At 41.5% G+C, this 27967-nt stretch overlaps 1 protein-coding gene across 2 annotated transcripts in view; it reads left to right on the top strand.

Moving 5' to 3' along the window:
- The window catches only part of xrcc4 (X-ray repair complementing defective repair in Chinese hamster cells 4), a 415957-nt gene that overhangs the window by 146444 nt on the left and 241546 nt on the right, over positions 1-27967 (top strand). The window lies entirely within an intron of this gene.

The raw sequence follows: 27967 nt of genomic DNA, 5'->3' as shown, positions 1-27967 counted from the left end.
AATACTATAGGTTACAATAAGTAGAAAAATAAATCAATAAGTAGTGCAAAAAGAAAACGAAGTAATGAGGTAGTGTTCATGGGAAAGTGCATAGGGTAGGTCATGACAAAGGCCTCAACTGTACTATTCTATACATACATCAGGAACAAGAGGATAACTAGGGAGAGAGTGGGATCACACATTTACTTGTATGTGAAGGATGTCGATGAGATCCTAATGAGTACTTTACATCAGTATTTACCAAGGAAAAGGACATGCAAGATAGAGGATAGGGCATTTTTAAGTAAAGGAGGAGGTAGTGTTGGGTCTCCAAAAGAGCATTAAGGTGGATAGGTCCCCAGAACCTGGTAGGATATACCCGAGGTTATTGAGAGAGACAAGTGAAAAGATTACTGGGCCCTTGACCAATATCTTTGTGTTGTCTTTAGCCATTGGTGAGGTACTGGAAGACTGGCAAGTAGCTAATGGTGTTCCATTATTCAAGAAGGGAACCAGAAATGATCTTGGAAACTAAAGACTGGTGAGTTTCATGTCAGTGACAGGGAAGTTACCAGAGAGAATTCTTAGGGATAGGATTTATGAGCACTTGTAAAGCCATGATGTAATTAGGTCCGTGATTAGTGGTGTTCTGCAGAGATCTGTACTGAGACCTCTGCTGTTTGTGTTGTATATAAATGACCCGGATGAAAAGAGAGATGGTGAGTTAGTAAGTTTGTAGAAGATATGACAATCAGTGGTGTTGTGGATAGTATAGATAACTGACAAAGAATACAACAGGATATAGATCAGTTGCAGATATGTGCGGAGAAATGGCAGATGAAATTTAACTTTGCCAAATGTGATGTGTTGCACCTTGGTAGGTCAAATGTAAAGAGAAATTACACCTAACAGCAAGGCCCATAACAGTGTTGATAACTAGAGGGATCTTGGAGTCCAAGTTCATTGCTGAAAGTAGCTACACAGGTTAATAGGATGATTGAGAAAACGTATGGCATGCTTGTCTTTATTAGTCGAGACACTGAGTTCAAAACAGGAAGTAATTTTATAAAACTCTAGTTAGGCCAGATCTGGAGTATTGCATACAATTCTGTCGCCCTACTATAAGAAGGATGTTGAGGCTTTGGAGAGGGTGTAGAAAAGGTTTATCAGAGTGCTGCCTGGATTAGAGGGTATGTGCTGTAATGAAAAGTTGGGTTGTTTTCGCTGGAGCAGCAGAGGCTGAGGGGAGATCTGATAGAGGTTTATAAGATGAGAGGCAGGATAGAGTGGACAGACAGTATCTTTTTCCCAGTATTGAAATGTCTAATACCAGAGGGCATGCATTTAAGGTGAGAGGGGATAATTTCAAAGGAGGTGCAAGGGGCAAGTTTTTTATACAGAGTAGTGGGTGCCTGGAATGTGCTGCCTGGGGTGGGGTAGAGGCAGGTATGTTAGAGAAATTCAAGGGACATTTAGATAGGCACATGAATGTGAAGAAAATAGAAGGATATGGACATTTTATAGACAGAGAGGATTAGTTCAGTTGCCCATTTCATTACTAATTTATTTGGTTTAACACAACATTATGAGCTGAAGGGCCTGATCCTGTACTGTACTGTTCTATGTTCTCTGTTTACATTGAGATTAGTAATATAACAGTCTTTATTCATCACAACAAGGAAGCACACTCATGGAGACACTCTTGGGAGGGGCTCACAAACCCAAAGGTACATTACATTTTTATACCCTTAAAATCAAAGTTAACAGTAGCTGATACAATACAGTTTCAATAGTTATAATAGCATTGTTTCCTTCAATATTTTGAATTACATATCTATAGTGACAGGCACCGCTTTGTCACAAAGTAATTTACACAAATAGTTTAAAAGCTTCTGGGCAGAAATTCCAGTCAGTCAAAATTAATGTTGTCAAGGTCATCTCCGAGTACATAAATATCATAAGTACACGAAAACTATTGATTGCCTCTTCCTGTGACCATGTTTGATGTGCTAAGTGATGACATCAGTCTGGTCTGCCAGCTTGCACTTAGGTCACAATGGTGCAAAAAACTTCGCGACATTGCCTGGTTTAATGCAAGCCAGTTACCACAGCCCCATTGTCTTAACATTTGGCTGTTGCATTTGCAGTCTCAGTCTGTGAAGCAGCCTGTGTTTTTAACTTCAATTTTCTGCTCGCAGTCTACAAATATAAACTGAAGGCTAATTGCAAGCTTCCTGAACTTATTTACTTTTACAATAAAAACTAAAGCCTGTTTCTTGTTTGAATTAATACCTGCTATATTCACATAACTCCAGACTGCCTCCTCACAATGGCTGAACGAGAAGACGATTCCATCCTTCAAAAAGCATTATGTACATGGTCTTCATCTGTGTAATAACTCCAAGGAAAGTACAGGGAACAACATTGACCACAATATATGACCTTTATCAACCTTAACATTGAGCCCTGTCAAAGAGATTGCTCCAATTTATAGCATGAGCTAGAGGGATATACAGTATGTATGTATATATTTACAGGAATCTGTACACATGGCAATGTATGTCGAATTGTGTCACTATGTATTGTAGCAAAACCTGTTTGCCTACAGACATAGGTGAGACCTGATGTAGATTGGAACACCGCTTCGCCAAGCACCTACGCTCCATCTAGTAGAAAAAGCAGGATTTCCCTGTGGCCACCCATTTCAATTCTACTTCCCATTCACATTCCGACATGTCAGTCCATGGCCTCCTCTACTGTCGTGATGAAGCCACACTCAGATTGGAGGAGCAACACTGTATATTCTGTTTGAGTAGCCTCCAATCTGATGGCATGAACATCGCTTTCTCAAACTTATGGTAATTGCAACCGCCCCCCCACCCTCCCACCATTTCCCAGTCCTGTTTCCCTCTCTCACCTCATTTCCTTATTTGCCCATAGCCCTCTCTGGTGTTCCTCCCCCTTCCCTTTGTTTATGGTCCTCTATCCTCTCCTGTCACATTTCCACTCCTCCAGCCCTTTATCTCTTTTACCGATTGACTTCCCAGCTCTTTACTTAACTCCTCCCCCTCTCCTGGTTTCACCTATCACCTACCAGCTTGTGACAATCCACGGATTGTGACAAATCCACGTCCTTTCCTCTGTTCCCAACAACGACAAAATCATTCTCTTGGGAGACTTCAATGCCAGAGTCAGGAAAGGTCATAGGCTCTGGACTAGAATAATAAGCAAGGAAGAAGTTGGCAAGGTCAACGCCAATGGAACACTCCTCCTCACCAAAAGTGCTGAACACAACCTGGTGATTACAAACACCCTATTTCGCCTGAAAAACAGGCACAAAGTCTCCTGGCAGCATCCACGCTCCAAACACTGGCACCTCATCGACTACATCATTGTACGATCTCAGGACCAACGAGATGTACTGACAACAAGAGCTGTTACTGGTGCTGACGAGTGCTGGACAGACGATCAACTCATCTTGTCCACCATGAGAATGAAGATTCGGAAAGGAAACACCAAAATCAGAACACTATTAAGAAATTCAATGTTGACATCCTTCAAGACATCAACCATGTACAGCAATTCCAACAAAATCTTCAAGAACAACTGCCGCAACAAATCCCAGCATCTGTAGAAGAACACTGGAATCAATTGAAGAACGCTATCATCACCTCCTGCAAAGAAACAATTGGGTTCAAGACGAAAAAACATCAGGATTGGTTCAATGATAATGACAAACTACTCCAACAAATTATCGACGGAAAGAGAAAAGCTTTCATCACTTTACTAAATGGCCAACAATCGGCTACCAAAAGGAAACACTATCAAGAATGCAAGGCTGCAGTCCAGAAGAGCACCTGAAACCTGAAAAACCAATGGTGGAGGAAGAAAGCTCAGGAAATCCAACAACTAGCAGGCACCAATGACACTCAAGGCTTTTTCAATGCAACTAAAGCTATTTTTGGCCCATCCACTCATGGTTAAGCCCCTCTCAAAAGCAAAGATGGTTCAACCATTCTGAAGGGCAATGCTGACATCAATTCTAGATGGAGGGAGCACTTTGAAGATCTTCTAAATCAAACCGTCTCATTTGACAGGAATTAGATTAACAAATTTCCAAAACAACCCGTTGACGGCTCCCTAAGCAAAATAGCAACACTTGAAGAAGTCAAGGAAGCCATCAAAACCTTGAAGAACAACAAGACCACTGAACTCAATGGAATACCAGTCAAGGTCTACAAAATTGGAGGTAACCTGCTTCATTACCAACTGCATCAACTTCTCATCAAGATCTGGATAAATGAAGACGTACCAGCAGACTTTAGAGACTCAGCAATCGTTACCATCTACAAAAGGAAAGGCTATCGATCCGAATGCGGAAACTGTCGTGGAATTTCCCTGTTAGCAACAGCAGGAAAGATCCTCACCTGCATCGTGAACAACTGGCTCAATCCTTCAGCTGAGAAGATCCTTCCGGAGACAAAAGCCGGTTTGAGACCATCACGTGGAGCAATTGACATGATCTTCACAATGTGAAAATTACAAGAAAAATGTTGTGAACAACTTCAACCTTCGTACATGGTATTCATCAACCTCACCAAAGGCTTTGACTTGGTATCAAGGGAGCTCCTGTGGGATGTCCTATCTACCTATGGATGCCCTGAAAAGTACATTCGAATCCTGATACTCTTCCACGATAGCATGCTTGCCACAGTCATGGTCAGCAACAGTAACTGTGAGCCTTTTCAGGTTAGATCAGGAGTAAAACAGGGATGCATGATTGCCCCAACTTTGTTCACCATCTTCATTGCGACAATCGTCCACATCATCAAAGACGACCTACTCCCAGGAATCAAAATTGTCTACAGAACAGATGGCAGACTTTTAAACCTTGGCCGTCTCAGGTCCAAAAACAAGACGTCCACGAGTTCCAATACGCAGATGCCAACAGTGTTGCAGCTCTCCCATAAAACCACCTACAATAGATTCTGACTACCTTCAACCGTGCATACACAAAACTTGGACTTACCATCAATTCCAAGAAGACTCAGATCATCTACCAACCATCACCAACTGAGACAAATCAGATGGAACCATCAATTCAACTTGGCGAAACAACCCTGGAAAACTTGGAGCACTTTCTGTACTTCTCACTTTCTGAGAAGTCACCTCTCCTCCAAGGTCGACCTTAATGACGAATTCCAACATCATCTTAAATGCGCTGAAAAGCTTTTGGTCATCTCCGAACAAGAGTCTTTTATGATCATGACACCTGAACAGACACCAAAATGTCAGTGTACAAGCAGTGGTGATTCCAATGCTCCTGTATGCATCAGAAACCTGGACAACATACCGACGGCATCTGAAGGCACTTGAAAAGTTCCATCAATGCTGTCTTCGAAACATCTTAAATATTAGCTGGGAAGATAGAAGAACCAACGTCAGTGTGCTATATGAAGCAAAAACAACAAGCATAGAAGCCTACGTCATCAAGAACCAACTAAGATGGAGCGGTCATGTTGTTCGGATGAAAGACGAACGTCTGCCGAAACAGATCTTCTACTCCCAGCTTAAAGAAGGCAAACGTAAAAGAGGCAGACAACAGAATAGATTCAAAGACGTCTTAAAAGCCAACATGAAGAAATGTAACATCGACATCAACAATTGGGAAACCAATGCCAAAGAAAGGAAACTCTGGCAAGCCATCATCCGACAAGGAACAGCAACTTTCGAGGTCAACAGATGTGCAGAATTAGAAGAAGAGAGAAGAAAATGGAAAGAGAGGTAGCAACAACCAAAGCCTGATCTGCCATCTGGAAATACCTGTCCTGAATGCGGAAAAGCTTTCAAAGCCAAGATTGGACTCATAAACCGCTTGAGAACCCATAAATAGATCAACAGAATGAAGACCATCATCCTCGACCTCAAGGGATAGCCACGACGACCAGCTTGTACTTCATCCTCCTCTCCACCCCCTCCCCCCCCCCCCACTTTCTTACTCTGACCTCATCTTTTTTTCCAGGGTCTTGGTCCAAAACGTCGACTGTTTACTCTTTTCTATGGTTGCTACCTGGCCTGCAAGTTCCTCCAGTATTTTGTGTGTGTTGCTCAGATTTCCAGCATCTGCAGATTTTCTCTCTGTTTCTGCCTACAGAGTTTACTTAAGTACAAATGTGAAGGATTAAAGCAATCAAATCTGAACATAGTGATGGAAAAGTATATGTAGTAGAACAAAGACGTGTTTACATAACACCTTTCATGGGTTCAAGTTCTGTCAAAGCAATTTGAAGCCAGTTAAGTGCATTTAAAGTGCAGTCGCTAAGGTATTGTAGGAATTAATTAGCTATAAACTTGGTGTGTTCTTGGACTGAAATGCTATTACGCCTCAAGGGTGGGAAAAGAGCAGCTCTACAAGCACCTGAGGGCTGAGGTCCAACCAGCAAAATCTTGTAACCTAAAAAACAGGTGGTGGATGGAAAGTGTACAGAAGATCAGGAAGGCATAGAGTTTGTTAGCTTTTCTGCTGGGGGATTTGAGCACAGAAGCAAGGATGTTTTTCAGCCGTTGTACTGGACCTTGATGAGTCTCCTTACTTAAGAAAGAAAGATCATGCTAACGAAAATATATTAGAGTTTGGGATGACAGGACCTTCAAACCACAGAAATGTATCATCTTTCTACATCTACACGATGACATGCGAGCTGTGATTCTAACTACCAAGTCCACTGTAGACTCAATCCAAGTGCTTTCTGGGGTCAAGCTGCACCAGCCCTTGTAATTGATCCAACTCTTTTCTCAGTCTTTCTTGCTGCACTTCCCACAACCTATGGACTCACTTTCTAGGATCTTTATCTCATTTTCTCAATATTTATTGCTTATTTATTATTATATTTGTTTATTGCTTATTTATTATATTTATATTTATTTATTGCTTATTTATTATAATATTTATTATTGTTATTTCTTTTTTGTATCTGCAGTTTGTTTTTTGTACAACACTGATTGTGTGTTGTTTTCATTGATTCTGTTGTGCTTTTTGTATGAATCTCAGGGTTGTATACGGTGACATATATGGTACCTACTTTGAACTTTGAGTCTTTGGGTGCTTCATTGACCTAAACGTCTCACTCAGAACCTATAGAACTGGAATTTGAAGTAAGTCACCCCTGTCCAGAGTAGGCAATTTGTGTTCAGCCATTCTTTCTAAATCAATCGGAATTAGAATCAAGTTTTATTATCACAGACATTTGTGTGAAATTGGTTATTTTCTGGTAGCAGTACAGTGCAACACATAAAATATACCATAAATTACAATAAGAAAAATAAAATAAATAGGAAGTGAGGTAGTATTCATGGGTTGATTGCCCGTTCAGGAATCTGATGGCAGAGGGAAAGAAGCTGTTCCTGAAGCATTGAGTGTATATCTTCAGGCTCCTCACCTACTCTCTCAGGGTGGTAATGAGATGAGGGCATGTCTTGGGTGCTGGGTGTTCTTAATGATGGATGTTACCTTCATGAGGCATCAGCCTTTGTAGATGTCCTCAATAGTAGGGAGACTAGTGCCCATGATGGTGTTGGCTGAATTTGCAACTTTCTGCAGCTTTTTAAAATCCTGTGCAGTGGCCTCTCCATACCAGACAGTGATGCAACCAGTTAGAATGCTCCACAACACCACTGTGGTTCATACCAGATCATCTTTTTCAGAGGAACTGGTGTAATATTTGCTCATAACCATCAGAGTAATGCTGTGAACGATCAACTTTCACCTCAGGAGGTAGATGGTGCTCTAGTTTAATATCTCATGTGAGAGGTTGGGTCTGTGAGAGTGAAGCATAGAACCAGGGCAGGATTTTGTGCTCCCCTCAAACTCAACCCACAATCTGCTGTCTTAGAGGTAAGAGAATTACAACTAAACTACAATGAGCATTTCAAGTTTGTTCAGATCCATTGAGAACATCTTAGATGACACCTTCCATGTCTTTCTGCAACAGTTATAAAGTTACTAATTTATTTTGAACTAAATTCAGATATAGGCAGTTATGTGCTAAGTAATATTTAAGCATACATGTACGTGGCAGTAGCCATTTCTAGCAAGTGAGGGTCCAATCATCTACCTTTGGAATTCATTGGCACTCCACTATAAACATCCTGGGCCGGTCATTAATGAGAAATTTAACTGGACTGGCTATATAGATGATGTGAAGTCCATCAAGACTCAATCAGCAGGAAACAACGGAGCTCGCTCTATTCACACCCCATTCAGAATCAGAATCAGGTTTATTATCACTGTCTTATGACATGAAATGTGTTGCTTTGCAGCAGCAGTCCAGTGCAAAGAGACATAAAATTACAATAAATTAGAAAATAAATAAATGCTACGAAAAAGGAATAATGAGGTAGTATTCATGGGTTCATGGACTGTTGAGAAAGTTAAATGTTCATTTATTCCACATAATGGCAGGGTGTGGACGCAGTATGTATCATTTACAGTAATATATTGGAGTTCTTGGACTTTGGCTATTCTAACAGCTTTTGCTTTTCCTGCAACCTCAGCTATCCAGCAAGACCGTGGGAGTTACAGGTTTACTCCCTAGGGGTATGTCATGCTACCTTGGAAATGTTTCTAATTCCTGGAACACTGTTCCTGTTGCTACTTCATGATGAATTTTATAATGGTTAGTACAAGCCAACAATGTCTAGAATCTGAACAGTAGTGTTGTAGTTAGCCAGTGGAGTTCAATTCCTGCTGCTGTCTGTAAGGAGTTTGTACATTCTCCCTCTGACTGTGGCTTTCCTCCAGGTGCTCTGGTTTCCTCCCACATTTCAAAGACGTACAGGTTAGATTAGTAAGTAGGCATGCTATGTTGGTGACAGAAGCTTGGCAACACGTGTGGGCTGCCCCCATCAAATTCTCAGACTGTGTTGGCCATAGGGACAAGTAATGCATTTCACTGTGTGCTTTGATGTAAATGTGGTAATTAAAGCCAACCTTTAATCTTTTAAAATCTTTAAACTGAACAAAAAAAGTTACTTCACTGAGGATGTACATTTTATAAATTGCTGAATTTTGGTGATGTACATCCTGAGAAGTTTATATATTTTATTGTATCATAATTAGATAAATCAAACATTCTTGATTTACATTTTACAATGTCAGAGTATAATCTTTATAATTTCTGAAGCTAAGTTATAGGCCAATTAATTTGAGAAAGTGAGGAGTTAATTCATTAATACATAAAATCAATAATACAAAGTTCAAAATAAAGTTTATCAGAGTACATTTATGTCACCACATGTAACCCTGAGATTATTTTTCTTGTGGGCATACTCAACAATTCTATAGAATAGTAACTGTAAACAGGATCAATGGAAGAGCAAGAGCACAGAAAACAGCAAACTGTGCAAATGGAAATATAAATAAATAGCAATAAATAAGGAGAGCGTGAATTTACAAGATAAAGAGTCCTTAAAGTGAGATAATAGGTTGTGGAAGCATCTCAATAGATGAGTGTAATTATCCTCTTTTGTTCAAGAGCCTGATAGGTGAGGGGTAGTTACCTGTTCTTGAACCAGGTGGTGTGAGTCCAGAGGATCCTGTACCTTCTACCTGATGGCAGCAGCAAGAAAAGAGCATGGCTTGGGTGGTGAGGATCTTTGATGATAGGTGCTGCTTACCTATGACAGTGTTTCATGTAGATGTGCTCACCGGTTGGGAGGGCCTTACCCATGATGTACTGGGCCAAATCCACTACATTTTGTAGCATTTTCCATTCAATAGCATTGGTTTTCCATATCAGGCCGTAATGCATCTGTCAATACACTTTCCACTACACATCTATAGAAGCTTTTTAAATTTTTTGATGATGTGCTGAATCTCCACAGCCTTCTAAAGAAGCAGAGGTGCTGTTGTGCTTTTTTGCAATTTCAGTTATATGATGGGTTATATAATTTACATAATATACATTTATATAAGTTTAAAACATTATATTTGGTATGGTTTAATTATAATGGTGTAATATGCAATGATCATTCAATTGTGAAACTCTTTTATTGAATTATTTTGAAATAAAAAATGTGTTCTTTTCTGGACATCAAATATAACCATCCATAAAATCGAATATGATCACATGGAACACCAAACGCAAAATGCTGAAGGAACTCAGCAGATCAGGCAGCATCTATGGAAATGGATGACCAGCCAGTGTTCCATCAGGATAAACAAGACCCTTCGTCAGGACCAGAAAGGAACGAGGAAGACTCCAGAATAAAAAAAATGGGGGGAGAGGAAGGAATACAAATTAGAAGGTGAATGGTGAAGTCAGGTGGGTTGGGGAAGGGGGATGAGGTAAGAAGCTGTGAGGTGATAGGTGGGAGAGGTAAAGGCTGAAGAAGAAGAATTTGATAGGAGACGAGAGTGAACCATGAGGAAAGGAGGAGGGATACCAGGGGGAGGTGATAAACAAGTGAAGAAAAGGGACTATGAATATTGCTTTTGCTTCCTTGTATTGAAATTTGCTGAAATCACCAATTCAGAAGATGATTTTTTTATATTCCTTGTAAATTGGCAGACTCATTCATATTTGTATAAGCAACGATATAATGCTTATCAACTGGTAGAGAGAAAAAATAATTATAGATTGTAATCTTTTGGTTGAATCGGTACAATATATATGCTTGAGAAGCTTTTAAGTAAGTTATTTCTAGCTACACGGGAACCAAGATTAGTTTTACATTGCATGAAACTGATGCATTCTAAAGCTCCTGGCCCTCCAATCTGAACATTCACAAGTACCACCCTCTTCTATTTTTAATGCAACATCTGTCTGGGCTGCGCGCTGAGCGCGGCTGTGCCAGGAACCAGGTGTGGATCTCTGCTATCAACTGGAACTCCCAAAGCAATAAATCGCTTCGAGCTCAGTATGGAGTGGCTGCCTATGAAAGCCAAAATTAATTTATTGGCTGTTGGGCATTGGCAGACAGCAGGGATTCACATCAGCTTCTCGCCACAGCAATGCTTTGTGAAAGGTGTGGCTGCTCACCACTGAATTGTTGGGCTCAGGAATATCTTCCAGCTGTCAGGGTGAGTCTGGGTCATTGCTGAGTGCTGGCACTTTCTCCATGTGTTGGCAGACCATCTGTATCCCATTGTCTCTCGCAGCACCACCTGCTGAATGTGCTGCAAACTGCTGTCTTACCCTCTCTACGTACAACCCCGTTTACAGCGCCAGTGATCAGGGTTCAACTCCTGCTGCTGTCTGTAAGGACTTGTCTGATTTCCTCATGTCTGTTTGGGTGCTCTGGTCATGCGAGTGATATTAGTTTTAAACTTAAGGAAAAGTGTAAAGAAATATAGTGAGTTATTCAGTGTGTAAATTGGGATGAACTTAAGAAGAGGTGGGAACGGGACAGCAGAAAAGCAAATAAAATGTTAGGAAGTGATGATCAATTAAATTTTTAAAGAACAAAATAGATTTTTTAAAGGTGTTGATAACTATTCTATTTAATTGTGTTTCTTTATTTTCCAGTACATGCCTGCAAAAATATGAATCTCAAGGAAATATGTGGTGATATATACCTACTTTGGTAATCAAATTAGTTTGACTTTGAGATCTGTAACTGCAAAGTTGAGCATTGCACACAAAGAATATTTTTATGCTGTAAACAAGAACAATTATGAAAGAGCTTGAATTGGAATTATTGGACCAGTCATAGGGAAAATCACGTGTACACCCCATTCCAGATCATTCTCTAGCAAGTGAAAATTAAAACTAACTGCAGATGGTCGATCGAAAGTTTTGGATTTGTTTCTCTTCCCATAGTTGTGGCCTTGCTAATTATTTCCAACATTTTCTATCTTTACATTATCCAGTAAACTTTTGTTGGAACAGCACGCAAAGTGCTTGAAGAACTCAGTAGGTCAGGAGAGGGATATCGGAATGTCGATGGTTTATTCCCTTTCAACAATGCTGCTCGACTTGCTGAATTCCTTCAGCATTTGTATGGGTAGAAAGGTCTCAACCCAAAACATCGACTGTTTAGTCCCCTCTGTAGATGCTGCTCACCTGCAGAGCTTGTCCAGCATTTTGTGTGTGTTGCTCGAGATTTCTAGCATCTCTTCAGTGTTTAACTTTTGTGGAAAATATGGTGAGTGATGGTTAGAACCATAGAACACTACAGCACAAAAAACAGGCCATTTTGTCCTTCTGGTCTGTGCCGAAACATTATTCCACTAGTCCCATTGACCTGCACCCAGTCCATAACCCTCCAGACCTCTCCCATCTATGTATCTATCCAATTTATTCTTAAAACTTAAGAGTGAGCCCACATTTACCACATCAGATGGCAGCTCGTTCCACACTCCCACCGCTCTCTGAGTGAAGTTCCCCCTAAACCTTTCCCTTTTCACCCTAAAGCCATGGCCTCTCGTATTTATCTCTCCTAATCTAAAAGGAAAGAGCCTCTGTCTATACCCCTCATAATTTTGTAAACCTCTATCAAATCTCTCCTCATTCTTCTACGCTCCAAGGAATAAAGTCCTAATTTTTCCCTGTAACTCAACTCCTGAAGACCCAGCAACATCCTAGTAAAGCAACACACACAAAAACTGCTGGTGAACGCTGCAGGCCAGGCAGCGTCTATAGGAAGAGGTACAGTCGATGTTTCGGGCCGAGACCCTTCGTCAGGACTAACTGAAAGAAGAGATAGTAAGAAATTTGAAAGTGGGAGGGAGAGGATAAATCTCTTACTGTCTCTTCTTTCAGTTAGTCCTGACGAAGTGTCTCAGCCCGAAACATCGACTGTACCTCTTCCTAAAAATGCTGCCTGGCCTGCTGCGTTCACCAGCACTTTTTGTGTGTGTTGCTTGAATTTCCAGCATCTGCAGATTTCCTTGTGTTTACATCCTAGTAGATCTTCTTTGCACTCTTTCAATCTTACTGATATCCTTCCTGTAGTTGGGTGACCATAACTGCACACAATACTCCAAATTTGGCCTCACCCATGTCTTATACAACCTCACCATAACATCCCAACTCCTAAACTCAATACTTTGATTTATGAATGCCAGGATGCCAAAAGCCTTCTTTACAACTCTGTCTATCTGTGACGCCACTTTCAGGGAATTGTGTGTCTGAACTCCCAGATCCCTTTGTTCCTCCGCACTCCTCAGTGCCCTACCATTTACTGTGTATGTTCTACCTTGATTTGACCCTTCGAAATACAACACCTCACACTTGTCTGCATTTGGATAGAACAACAGTGTTGTTCCCCTTCCACCCCCCCCCCCCCCCGTTCTCCTCCAATCACCAAAGTCAAGTCTGTACCATCAGGAACACTCCCCGTGGGCAATTGAATGACATTTCAAAGAGGCCCCTGTGATGTATCAGCAGAATTGTAGAAGTCCAGCATTGGAGAAAGAACTTTGCATTTTTGTTCTTGTCAACCTTTGAGGAATAGAAGAACACTTGTGTAGCACCAGCACTACATGGAGGAGCCAACACCTACATTGTGGAAGAGATGTTGGCAACAACGTCTCCTCTACAATCTCCATCAGTACAAGTGCACCACAAGGCTGTGTGCTTAGCTCCCTGCTCTACTCATCTTACACTTATGACTCTGTGGCTAAGCACAGCTCCAATGCCACATTCAGGTTTGCTGACAACACTGTTGTTGTTGGTTGAATCAAAGTTGGTGACAAATCAGTATATAGGAGGGAGATTGAAACTGGCTGAGTGGTGCCACAACAGCCCAGCCCATCACGGGTAAAGTCCTCCCTACCACCGAGCACATCTACACAGAACATTGTTGCAAAAAGCAGCATTCATCATCAAAGATCCCACCACCCACATGATGCTTTCTTCTCACTGCTGTCATCAGGAAGAAGGTACAGGAGCTTCAGGACTCACAGCACCAGGTTCTGGAACAGTTACTACTCCTCAACTGTCAGGCTTTTGAACCGAAGGGGATAACTTCACTTAACTTCACTTGCCCCATCACTAAACTGTTCTCTCAACTCTGGACTCACTTTCAAGGACTCTTCATCTCATTTTCTCAAAAAGAAAATATATTTATTATTTTCTTTTGTATTTGCGCAATTTGTTGTCTTTTGGATACTGATTGTTCGCCTTGTTGGGTGTGATCTTTAATTGAATTTATTATGTTTATTGGATTTACTGAGTATGCTCGCAAGAAAATGAATCTCAGGGTTGTGTATAGTGACATAATATACTTTGATAATAAATTTACTTTGAACTTTGAACCTTGAAGTTTAGTGCAGGATTCCCTAAATGTTAACTTGCAGATTGAGTTGGTGGTAAGGAAAGTAAATGCAATGTTAGCATTCATTTCGAGAGGACTAGAATCTATAATCAACGATGTAATGCTGAGACTTTATGAGGCATTGATCACACTGCATTTGGAGTATTGTGAACAGCTTTGGGCTCGATATCTAAGAAAGGACGTGCTGGCATTGGAGATGGTGAATGGGAGATTCATGAGAATGACTCCAGGAATAAAAGGGTTAACTTCCTCTGGGCCTGTACTCACTGGAGTTAGGAAGAATGAGGAGCAATATCATGGAGTATTGAAATACCTAGATAGAGTGGATATGGAGAGGATGTTTCTTCTATTGGGAAAATTTCAGAGGAGGGGGCACAGCCTCAGAGTAAAGGAAAATCCAGTTAGAACAGAGATGAGGAGGAATTTCTTTAGCCAGTGGTTGTGAGTTTGTGGAATTCATCGCCACAGATGGCTGTGGAGACCAAATCATAGGGTATATTTAAAGAAGAGTTTGATAGGTTCTTGATTAGTAAAGATGTCAAAGATTACTGGAGAAGGCAGGAGAATGGGTTTGAGAGGGAAAATAAAACAGCCATGCTCGAATGGCAAAGCAGACCTACTGGGCCGAATGACCTAATTTTACTCTTTTGCTTTATATTTTCTTGTCAGTAAGTTTTAGTCATTTTCAGTCATTGTTGTATGATATTAAAACAGGATTTGCTAAGGATATGTATTTCTAAGAATTTAAATATTTTTTATAAAAAGAAGATACATTAATAGTTGAAAACATAGTGTAAGTTCCCACATGCAGAAAGAACTGAACAATGTCCAGCACTGGCTGAAAAATCACATGTTTTTGTGCGTGGCATATGAATCTCTGACAACAGCAGATTCCACCTCCCCATGGATCTTGTAATGCTCTGTGGATCTTGTAATGAACCTTCTCTCTTGTTGGTGCTGCGATTGCATTAAGGCTTCTCAGCAGAGAGAGCATTTTGAAACTAACTGAACTTTATGCCAAATAAAATGGAAATTCTGTGGTTTTTTAGGAAATAGTTTTCATGGTGCTCTTCACATCTGTTACTATTGTTATCAATATACTAACTGGAAAGAATTTCTTATTCCGTACTATTATCGTCCTATCTTTTCCACCCTATCCTGTCGCTGACTCTTGTTTTTGGCCATTCCCCACTTTTCTCCACACTTTCAGACGATGATTTCCTTTCCACCCCGCCGCTCCTTTTCTCTCTTGGCCGAATATTGCTTCCAACATATTCTCTCCACCCAGATTGGTTCTGTTTTTCTCTCTTAGTCACACTGCTACCAGCTATCATCTTATTTTACAATGTGCTACTTTCCAACTTGCAACAATCCACACCACCAAATAACTTTTCCTATCTCCTACTAAACTGTCAGTCTAACCAAAGAGCAAGGTCAGAGAAATAAAGTCTGTGCCCACCCACGCTGATACTTCCGAGCCTAACACATCTTTATATATGTGATATTCTATATATCTGTGCAATAAATTTAATGAATAAAATAATCTAATCCCTTGATAAACTTCTGAATGTTCTCTTTGTTCTAATTACTTCAGAAAGCTTCTTTTTGAAGATGCTGGCCTCTTTTAAAATATAGGTTCTTTAAATGAAAATGTAAACATCTAATGTAAAGAGATATTTTTAAAAATCTCTTGTTACAAGGGACAATCAAAATTTCAACAGCTTTTGTTCCTTTCAAGTTTAAAATTCGGTACATTTCTCCTTTAGTGTCTCATTCTAGTCACTGTCAAATAATGCTGCCTGGCCTGCTGAGTTTCTCCAGTACTTCAAAGTTCAAAGTAAATTTATCAAAGTACTTATATGTCACCATATACTACCCTGAGATTCATTTTCTTACAGGCATTCACCGTAGAACAAAGAAATACAATAGAATCATTGAAAATCTACGCACAAAGCCTGATAGACAACAATATGCACAAGAAGAGAAATTGTGCAAATAGAAAAAAAATAATAATAATAAGTAATAAACTTCTTCACTCAGAAGGCCTGGAAAGTGTTGAACGAGCTGCCAGCACAAGTAGTGTATGTGAGATCGATTTCAATGTTAAAGAGAAGTTTGGATAGGTACATGGATGGTAGGGGTATGGAGGGCTGTGGTCCCAGTGTAGGTCAATGGGAGTAGGCAGTTTAAGTGGTTCAGCAAGGACTAGATAGGCTGAAGGGGATGTTTCTACGTTGAACTTTTCTACTACTCTATGACTCTAAATAAATAACACCAAGTACACGAATTGTAGAGTTCTTAAAAGTGACTCTGTAGGTTGTGGAATCAGTTCTGTGTTGAGGTGAGTGAAGTCATCCACTCTGGATCAGGAGCCTGACAAGTGAAGGTAATAACTGTTCCTGAACCTGGAGGTGTGGCACCTAAGGCTCCTAAACCTCCTGCCCGATGACAGTAGTGAAAAGAGAACATAATCTGGATGGTGGGGTCCTTGATAATGGATGCTGCTTTCTTGTATCAGTGCTCCTTGTAAATGTACTCAGTGGTGGAAAAGGTTTTCCTGAGCATCTTGCGTGCGTTTGTCAGACAATGAGTTAACACAGTGAGAAGTGCTAATGTGTCATCAACATCAAGTAGTTGATGCATGAAATTTGCTGTGGTATGCTAATACAGTGCCAGCAACCCAGGTTCAATCCCTACTCTCCACTGAACATTGACGGCTCCTCCGTAGAGATCGTTAAGAGCACCAAATTTCTTGGTGTTCACCTGGCAGAGAATCTCACCTGGTCCCTCAACACCAGCTCCATAGCCAAGGAAGCCCAGCAGCATCTCTACTTACTGTGAATGCTGAAAAAAAGTCCATCTCTCACCCCCCGTCCTCACCACATTCTACAGAGGACGTATCAAGAGCATCCTGAGCAGCTGCATCTCTGCCTGGTTCGGGAATTGCACCGTCTCGGATCGCAAGACCCTGCAGCGGATAGTGAGGTCAGCTGAGGAGATCATTGGGGTCTCTCTCTTCCCGCTATTACAGACATTTACACCACATGCTGCACCCGCAAAGCCAACAGTGTTGTGAAGGACCCCACGCACCCCTCATACGAACTCTTCTCCCTCCTGCCATCTGGCAAAAGGTACCGAAGCATTTGGGCTCTCACAACCAGACTGTGCAACAGTTTCTTCCCCCAAGCCATCAAACTCCTCAATACTCAGAGTCGAGACTGACATCTACATCATTTATTATTATATTGTAATTTGTCCTCTACTGTGCCTGTTGTCTTGTTTATTAATTATTGAACTGTCCTGCACTGTTTTGTGCACTTTATGTAGTCCTGTGCAGGTCTGTAGTCTAGTGCAGTTTTTTTACATTGTTTTACATAGTCTAGTGTAGCCCTGTGCTGTCTCACATAGTCTAGTGTATTTTTGTGTTGTTTGATGTAGCACCATGGTCCTGGAGGAACATTGTTTCGTTTTTACTGTATACTGTACCAGCATGGTCGAAATGACAATAAGCTTGACTTGACACTGCTGTCTCTAAGGATTTGTACTGTGTGATTGCTATGGTGCTTCTGTTTTAAATTATTATCAACAGAAGTAATTATTTTTGTGTAAATAGGATCACGTAATTGTGAACTTGTGTAATTGTTTGAATGTGTAGTTGTTAGGACCATGAGATCACTCATGAGCCAATTGCACTGACCATTGGAGCTCAGATTTCTGATAAAGTGACAGAGGATTTTCAAGGTGACTGGACTGCATGTGTTGCAAGGAGCTGACAGCATGAAAGGAGCATCTGCTGAGTAAAGTGTAATGAAATGCATCATTTACACCACGGTAGTGTAGCGGTTAGATTGGGCAATTACAATTAGGGGCACTGGAGCTTGGAGTTCAATTCCGGCATCGTCGGTAAGGAGTCTGTATGTTCTTATTGTAGAGTTCATGGGTTTTCCCTGGGTGCTCCAGTGACCTCCCACAACCCAGAAATGTATAGGATAGTATAATTGTTCAATATAAGTTGCCCTGTGTTTAGGCTAGGGTTAAATCGGTGTTGTTGGGGGTTGCAAGGTGGATGACTCCATGCTGTTGCTCTGAAAAAAAATAGCATCAATTATCAACACAGTCCAAGGATTATGCTGGGCAGCCTGCAAGTATCACTATTTTTTCAGAGCCAACATAGCATGCCCACAACTTTCTAACTCTGACCCATACATCTTTGGAATTGGGATAAAACTAGAGCACCTGGAAAAAAACCCTCAAGATCATGGGGAGAGCAGACAAACACCTTACCAAGAGAAGTGGGAATTGAATCCAGTTCACTGGCACTGTAATTGAGGCTTTCCACTGGTTGGGGTCAACCATGGATGTGTGTCCCAGCTGTCTGTGTGATACACCAGCCAGGGCAGTACGATATGGAGAGCAAGCTGTTGCTCATGTAGCAGGCTCCCCGTATCCATGCAGCTGATGAATCCGAAAGAGCAGCAGAGACTGATACAGTTTGCCACCAGCCATATCGCGGGCTTTGCTGGTCAGCGTTGAACTCAACATAGCCTTAAGGACTCCAGCTCCGGATTTTTCTTTGGAGTTTACTCCTTAAGCCATTCACGTTAGTGGGTGAGGCTGGATGGCAGTAGAGACTTGAGATCAGAGTTTTCCTTCTATTTGAGCTGCCAATCATGACTGATGATCACCATCTGCCCAAAGCGACTCGTTTTAAGGTGCCAGTAACCCATCTTTTGCCCCTTTTCCTATCAGTAGAGAAAGTTTTGCTGGGCTTAGTACTAAGCCACATGCGAAGGTCAGGAGTAGGGCTTGGCTGTCAGAGGCTATTTGAGATGCATGCTGTTGGGAGCATGTCATGGGTAGTGGGACTTTATCTCCGCCACCACCCCTGGCTATAACAACCTTGAGTAACCAACACTATAATAACATTACACTAACCGGCATGCTACCATTCCACCTGTTAACCCTGACACTATTAACACTTTTAAACATTTATTTTAAATCTTGGGAAAATTTTCAAATAATTTCAAATTTTTCTGTGCCAATTAAAGCACCTGAGTCCTTTTTTGTTGAAGTCAATGTTTCTGCCTTGGCGACATTGTATTCTGGGTGTTGAATACCCAGCTCAAGTCCTGCTTCGTTGCTGACGTCCACACAAAGCACACAGTGGGAGTGCAGCTCTGCAACCCAGCATCACACTGCAGACAGAAACTTCCTGATTACTATGTTCACAGAAGCATGCAGCAGACTCTGCCAGGTAATGACTGTGAGCAGCGGCTTACTGTTACTACTCTATGAAGCAACGCACGCACAAAATGCTGGAGGAACTCAGCTGGTCAAGCAGTATTTATGGAAATGAATAAGCAGTTCATGTTTCGGCCTTGGACTCTTCTTCAGGACTTTGCGAAGTCGTGGATCTGAGATTAAGGATTAGCTTTTTTTGTGATATGTACATCAAAACATACAGTGAAATGCATCATTTGTGTTAACAACCAACACAGTCCGATGAAGTGTTGAGGCAACCTGTAACTGTCATCGTGCTTCTGGCACCAAAATGCATGCCCCCACTTATTAACCCTAACCCCTAAGACCATCATAAGATATAGGAGCAGAATTAGGCCATTTGGCCCATCAAGTCTGCTCTGCCATTTCATCATGGCTGATCCAATTTTCCTCTCAGCCCCAGTTTCCTATCTTCTTCCTGTATCCCTTCATGCCCTGACCAATCAAGAATCTATCAACATCTACCTTAAATATACACAAAGACAAAGAATTCCACAGATTCACCACTTTCTGGCTAAAGAAATTCCTTCTCACCTCCATTCTAAAATGACACCCCTCTATTCTAAGGTGGTGTCCTCTGCTCTTAGACTCTGCCACCATAGGAAACATCCTCTCTACGTCCACTCTATCAAGGCCTTTCACCATTTGATAGGTTTCAATGAGGTCACCCCTCATTCTTCTGATTTCTAGTGTGTACAGGCCCAGAGCCATCAAATGCTTTACATATGATAAGCCATTCAATCCTGTAATCATTTTTGTGAACTTCCTTTGATCCTGTCTGTCTTTGGAATGTGGAAGGAAACCCACGCAGTTACAGTAGAACGTACAAACTCCTTGGCGACAGTGGCAGGAATTAAACCTTGATCACTGATGCTGTAAAGTGTTATGCTAGCCACTGTACCACCCCATTGAATTTTCATGCTGTTTTTGAACCATGAGTTTGTTTCATTTGTTTAGAGGAGGTGGAGATGGTGATACAAAGGTGGGTCATTTCGGAGTCTGGGGTCTGATTGTATTGAAAGATACAATATCAGTCAGTGGTGACTAAGTTTGGGCTTTCCACATTTGACGGCACATGTTCCAGACTAGCTCTCAGGCTTTAGGGTTAGGCTCTGAACTTCCTCTCTAAAGCAAGTCTCTGCTATGTTCACTAAGCTTATTGCTGCATCAGAGAAGCCCGTGTACTTGTTCTAGCGTTAGTTTCTCTATAAAAGTTATATTATCTTGGCCATTGGGATTTGCCAACATTAACACAGGCAGCCCAAAAGGACTTCTTGTTATATGTTAGATTTTTGGATTAATATGAATTGTTTCTATTCCCTCAGCTGTCGAAGAGTTTGTCAGGTAATAGGTGAATCTAGGATAGAGGGTGAAACATAGTATATAGATCAGTACAGTACCAACCTTTTAACCTAGTCTTAAGATCAATCTAACGCTTCCCTCCCATGTTGCCTTCCATATTTCTATTATCCATGTGCTTATCTACAAAAGTCTTAAATATCCCTAATGTAACTGCCTTTACCGCCACCCCTGGCAAGATGTTGCACTTCCCCATGACTCTTTGTATTAAAAACTTATACTTCTCTCCAATCATCTTATGCCTCTTTATATTAGCCATTTTCACCCTGGGAAAAAGTCTCTGGCTATCCACTCTATGCATCATATCATCTTGTACACCTCTATAAGTCGCCTCTCATCCTTCCTCACACCAAAGAGAAAAGCCCTAGCTTGCTCAACCTATCCTCACATGACATGCTCTCTAATTCGGGCAGCATCCTGGTAAATCTCCTCTACACCCTCTCTAAAGCTTCCACGTCCTTCCTATAATGAGGCAACCAGAAGTGTGCACAATACTCCAGGTGTGGCCGAACCAGGGTTTTATAGAGCTGCAACATTACCTCATAGCTCTTGAACTATCATTCTGAGAAATGGTGCAACATAATTTCTGGACTTCAGACTCTTTTGCTTCAGTCTGTTACACGTTGCTTCCTGAAAGGCTGTTATATGTTATGTGCCAAGTCTGAAGCTCCTGCAGGAGATTTAGGAATGTGCTTCTGTTTGACCAGAAATATCAAGTTGTAGGTTATTTTTAGGGGCTTCACAGCTCATTATCTAGATGTCAAAATTAAATGTGAGACCTCAAGGTGTCAGTCAGCTCAAGTCAGTCCCAACAAGTGCTATCACTTTCACTTCTTGAAGTGTTGTATGTTTCAGTTAACTCATTGTGGGCTTTTCGCAAACTTTTGAACCTATTAAAATTTATTTTTTTTTTAGTAAACGATATGGCACAGTAACAGCCACGCTATCATAGTTGTTAACATGACACTATTTCAGCTTGGGGTGTTGGAGTTTGGAGTTCAATCCCAATGTCCTCTGTAAGGAGTTTGTATGTCCTCCCCATGGCATGCGTGGGTTTCCTCCAGGTGCTCCAGTTTCCTCCCACAGTCCAAAGGCGTACCAGTTGGCAGGCTAATTGTAAGTTGCACTGTGATTAAGATACAGTTAAACAGGGGATTGTCAGCGGTTGCTGGGCCTTGCAGCTTGAAGGACTGGAAAGGCCTATTCCGCCCTGTACATCTAAATAAGTAAATGGCCCTTCCGGCCCAGTGAGCCCACACTGCCCAATTACACCCATGTACCAATTAACCTACTAACAGGAATGTGGGAAGAAACTGGAGTACCCAGAGGAAACCCACACGATCATGGGGAGAACGTACAGTACTGTGCTAAAGTCTTAAGGCTGATTTTTACTTGTGCATACTAGCTTATGCCATAGCCTACGCAAGTGGGCTACGCTGTTAGCATTTAGATTTGTGCGTTGGTGTGTCTGCATCGCTCTGCAATTTACCGCCAAAACGCTAGTTTTCACTGTGTTGAGTTTCTTCATGTTGAAACTCAACATGAAGAAACTCAAACTTCAAACAATGGCGACTGAAACTGAAGGAGGGTGAATTTTCTGTGCTTGTCTGGCCACTGAGAGACATGGACGAGGAAATGCATTTCAAATATTTTTGGATGTCGGCAGGTAGATTTAACGATTTGGTTTATCATCTCCCACCATTTATTTCGCATCAGTGTACGCACAGTATACTCAGAGTCTGGCAATCATCATGTGAGTTATAGCTTCAGGTGGAAGTCAACAGGCTGTAGCAGCTAGCTACAAACTGGCGTAAAGCACAGGGTCCTCCATAGTTTCGGAGGTCTGTAAAGCTTTATGGAAAGCATTGCAGCCAGAGTTCCTTCCCTGCCCTTCAGTCACCCAGTGGGAAGCTAGTGCAGCGTAGGAGGAAATGCAATGCTAGCAAGCGGACCATTCACAGTTGTTGTGGTCTGCGCCGCCGCGACGCGTAGTTACATTTTTGGGGAGGTGCGCGTCAGGCTATGGGGTAGGGTATGGCATAGGGTACGCGGCTATGCTGTACGTACGGTGTTGATTTGACGCACAAGTATAAATTGGCCTTTAGGCACCCTCGATTTTTAACATGGTTTCGATGATATGACCTCCACAGAGTCCTGAGGCTGTCTGGGATTACCTAGAGAAACAGAAGCAAGTGAGAGAGCCAAAGTCTACAGAAGAGCTGTGGCAAGTTCTCCAAGATGCTTGGAACAATCTACCAGCTGATTTTCTTATAAAACTGCATGACAGCGTACCTAAGAGAATTGATGGAGTTTTATAGGCAAACGGTGGTCACACCAAATATTCACAAAATGCTGGAGGAACTCAGCAGGCCAGGCAGCATCTATGGAAAAGAGCACAGATGACGTTTCAGGCTGAGGCTCTTCGAGACATTTGGAAGGGTCTCAGCAGGAAATGCCGACTACTCTTTTCCATAGATGCCCTGCTGAGTTCCAGCTTTTTATGTGTGTGTTGCTTGGATTTCCAGCATCTGCAGATTTTCTCTTGTTTATGATCACACTAAATTTGGTTTGATTTAGTTTATTTATTGTTTACTGCTCACTATAGCTTTTTTTGATATTTAGAAACTTTTCATTTCATTAATTTTGAAAGCATTTTCACTTTACAGATTTTTTTACATGTGCCTAAGACTTCTGCACAGTACTGAACAAACTCCTTATAGACAGCAGCAGAAATTAAACGCAGGTCACTGTTACTACAATAGCGTAACACTAACTGCTATGCCTCCGTACCGCCCAGTTATGTGAAATGAAATGTTGATTAGTTATGTGGTGTTATATGCAGTTTTCATAAATATATTTTAACATTTATGTATCAAATATTGCAGTGACATTTTAATGTTTTGCTGTGATTTTGAATTGAAAATGTGACCAGCTTGCAAATATGGCAGAATAATAGCTCAGCACAGACTAGATGAGCCAGAAGGCCTGTTTCTGGACTTAGAGTGCTCTTTAACTCTAAATGCAATTTTTTATAAAACATAAAATCTCATGGATTGGGATATAACTCTGCCCTGTTATACTCTGCTCTCCTCGGCACTAAGGCTGAGGCTGTGACATGGCTCCGACTGCTACGCACTTGGTGCATGCGAGCTTCACGGTGTTTTTCCCCGCCAGATGATGAACTGAGACCGAGGCTATGGACCTGCTCCGGCTGCTTTGGGATTCGGGCCTATGGGCGCAATTTGGTTTGGAATGCTGTTGCTTGCTTTTATTGTTTGCATAATTAGTGTTCTTTTTTCTCTTTCTCTGTGCATTGGGGGTTGGTCTTTTTTAAGTGGGTTCTTTTGGGTTTCTTTGTTTGTGGCTGTCTGTAAGCAGATGAATCTCAAGGTTGTATAATTTATACATACTTTGATAATAAATATACTTTGAATCCTTTGAATTAATAGCCATGAAATTGATGGAAAGTTAACAGTTCACCACAGTTTCCATTATTTACATGAGTGGCTGATAGATTTTCTGCAAGTTGTGACTGATTTATTGACTGATTTGTGCCAGTCTACAGTTGGTCTCATGAAATCTTGTTACTCCCCAGCTCCCCCTCAGTGTCAAGAAAGTTTGGTAATTGTACAGTGATGTAGAATGGATCTTGTCATAAAGAGTTATGGCTGAAAATTGATGGCATGAAGTCTCAGTTAATGTCAGAATTTGTAACATGTACTTGAAAGAGAACAATTGAAACTGCTAAACCTCATTGCTGCAGCTGATATATTGTTGATTCCTAGATGGCTTTTAAAATTTATATCTTTCAGTTTCATTTTACTTTGTGCAACAAGTTTCATTTTCTCTCCAAAATCTCTTCTTTCTTTCCTGCTCTTATTTCAGATTCAGATTTATTTATCACATGTACGTTGAAACAGTGAAATGGATCGTTTGTGTTAACAACTAACACACTCAAGGATCTTGCTGCACATTCTGGCCCCAACTTAACATGGCCACAGTGTTCAACAGATCTGCAGAAGCAGCAACAACACAACATAACAAGACAACAGCAAAAAAAAAGGCCCCTTTCCCATCCCTCCCACCCACCCACCCTCTCATACACCCAGACAGGCCTTCTCCAGACCTCAGTGCTAGTCCCTAGATGTTCAGACTTGCAGACATCAGGCCTCCAACTTCAGACTTCAGCCCAGCATGCCAATCACAGTTTGACCTTATGGCTGTGACCTTTGGACTTGCCTGAACCTCCAATCCATTCGGCCTCTTCCTTAGGTCCCTCTTTCAGGCTTAGATCTTAGACTTTGATCTCTGGGTTTTCCAGGTTTGAATATCGGACCTCTATTTTGGATTTGCATGAACCTCAACTTCGCATGGACCTCCAGCCCTGATGACCTAGGAGTCATTGGCCTGGTGACCTCGGAGGTCACTGACCCTTGTGACTCCTGCCTGTACATGGGACTCACTGCCTGGTCGGATTCCTCTGTGTACTTTGGACAATATTTCCTTTGCCATCACTTGTTATGTTTCCTTCTGCATAACCAGACTTAGATGATTAACAATATGGACATTGCGGTCAACTTTTATGACTTCCAAGATGCTCCATGGCCCTCTCTAATCTTTGGCATTTCTTGAAGTTTCAATGTAAAAATAAATTAATAACTAATATTTACATTGTTTCTGAAGCATTAAAGATTCCAATGTACTTCACCAGAGTGTCATCAAACATATCAGAACAGAGGTTGCCAAGATTAGAGGGCTAGGTTCATTGGAAGAGGTTGACCAGGCTAGGTTTTGTATTCCTTGGAATGCTGGGGAATGAGGGGCAATGTTATATTTTTTTTAATTATGAGAGGTGTAGTTAAGGTGGCCAGTAACAGTCTTTTCATCAAGGTAGGGTAAGGCATAGATTGAGGTGAAAAGGAAATGATTTAAAAAGGATCTGAGGGGCAACTTTTTCACTCAGAGTGCAGAGAATATTAGGAAGTGGTTGAGGCAAGTCCAACAGAATCATTTAAGAAGTACTTTGATAGGTACTTCGAGGAGAGGAGCCTGGAGGGATGTGGGCCAAAGGCAGGAAATTGTTATTAGCTGATTGGGCACATAGTTGGCATGGAATCGATGGGCTGAAAGGCCTGTATCCGTAGTGTATTGCTCTATATCTCTATGTGATGATCAGAAGCTTGGTCAAAGTGGTAAGTTTTATGGAAAACCTTTAAGGTGCAAGAGAGACTGAGGTAGGAGAGTGGGAATATTTCAAAAAATCATTTAAGGGAACTAAAATATTATCTATTCTTATTATTTTTTAAATTAGTGAGAGCTTGATGTTTAGTGGAACCAGAGTGCCCTTGTACACTTATCACTGGAAGTTAACATGCAAATACAAGGAAGTACTTAGAGTTAACTTGTTACCCTTCAGTATAAATATTTTTCAGTGCAACAGAGAAGTTGTGCATTACTTACGCAGAGCTCTAGTGAGACTGCATCTGCATCGTGTCTAGCAAGCCTGATAGAGTTCTTTGAGGATGTGCCCAGGCATATAGATGAGGGTAGTGCAGTGGATGTGATCTATATGGATTTTAGTAAGGCATTTGACAAGGTTCCACACGGTATGCTTATTCAGAAGGTCAGAAGGCATGGGATTCAGGGAAGTTTGGCCAGGTGGATTCAGAATTGGCTTGCCTGCAGAAAGCAGAGGGTCGTGGTAGAGGGAGTACATTCAGATTGGAGGATTGTGACTAGTGGTGTCCCACAAGGTTCTGTTCTGGACCTCTACTTTTCGTGATTTTTATTAATGACCTGGATGTGGGGGTAGAAGGGTGGGTTGGCAAGTTTGCAGACGACACAAAGGTTGGTGGCGTTGTAGATAGTGTAGAGGATTGTCAAAGATTGTAGAGAGACATTGATAGGATGCAGAAGTGGGCTGAGAATTGGCAGATGGAGTTCAACCTGGAGAAATGTGAGGTGGTACACTTTGGAAGGACAAACTCCAAGGCAGAGTACAAAATAAATGGCAGAATACTTGGTAGTGTGGAGGAACAGAGGGATCTGCGGGTACATGTCCACAGATCCCTGAAAGTTACCTCACAGGTGGATAGGGTAGTTAAGAAAGCTTATGGGGTGTTAGCTTTCATAAGTCGAGGGATAGAGTTTAAGAGTTGCAATGTAATGATGCAGCTCTATAAAACTCTGGTTAGGCCACACTTGGAGTACTGTGTCCAGTTCTGGTCGCCTCACTATAGGAAGGATGTGGAAGCATTGGAAAGGGTACATAGGAGATTTACCAGGATGCTGCCTGGTTTAGAGAGTATGCATTATGATCAGAGATTAAGGGAGCTAGGGCTTTACTCTTTGGAGGGAAGGAGGATGAGAGGAGACATGATAGAGGTGTACAAGATAATAAGAGGAATAGATAGAGTGGATAGCCAGTGCCTCTTCCCCAGGGCACCACTGCTCAATACAAGTGGACATGGCTTTAAGGTAAGGGGTGGGAAGTTCAAGGGGGATATTAGAGGAAGGTTTTTTACTCAGAGAGTGGTTGGTGCGTGGAATGCACTGCCTGAGTCAGTGGTGGAGGCAGATACACTAGTGAAATTTAACAGACTACTAGACAGGTATATGGCGGAATTCAAGGTGGGGGGGTTATATGGGAGGCAGGGTTTGAGGGTCGGCACAACGTTGTGGGCCGAAGGGCCTGTACTCTGCTGTACTATTCTATGTTCTATGTTCTATGAATATTGTGTCTACCTTCCCTCCTTACTAGAGGAAGGGTATGCATATGAAAGGAGTTTAGCAGAGGTTCATCATATTGGATGAGAACTGATGAAGCAATTTGGGCCTATATTCTCCTGAGTTTAGAAGAAAAAGAAGTAATCAATTATGGATGAAGGAATGATAGACATATTACGCGATGTCTGTGAGTGGCAGAAATAGCATGTGATAGAGAGAACGAAACAACCTCACCACAGATGGATCAGATTGAAATTCTACTGTCCTACCATACTCACTCACAAATGGTGATCGGTATTAATGGCAACCAGGAGCGGGCAATAGATAATTTTCTAATGAATCTTGG

Source organism: Mobula birostris, chromosome 17 (genome assembly GCF_030028105.1).
Source record: "Mobula birostris isolate sMobBir1 chromosome 17, sMobBir1.hap1, whole genome shotgun sequence".
NCBI lineage: Eukaryota > Metazoa > Chordata > Chondrichthyes > Myliobatiformes > Myliobatidae > Mobula > Mobula birostris.
The sequence above is the reverse complement of the archived record's forward strand: the minus strand, read 5'-3'. Positions and strand labels throughout refer to the sequence as shown.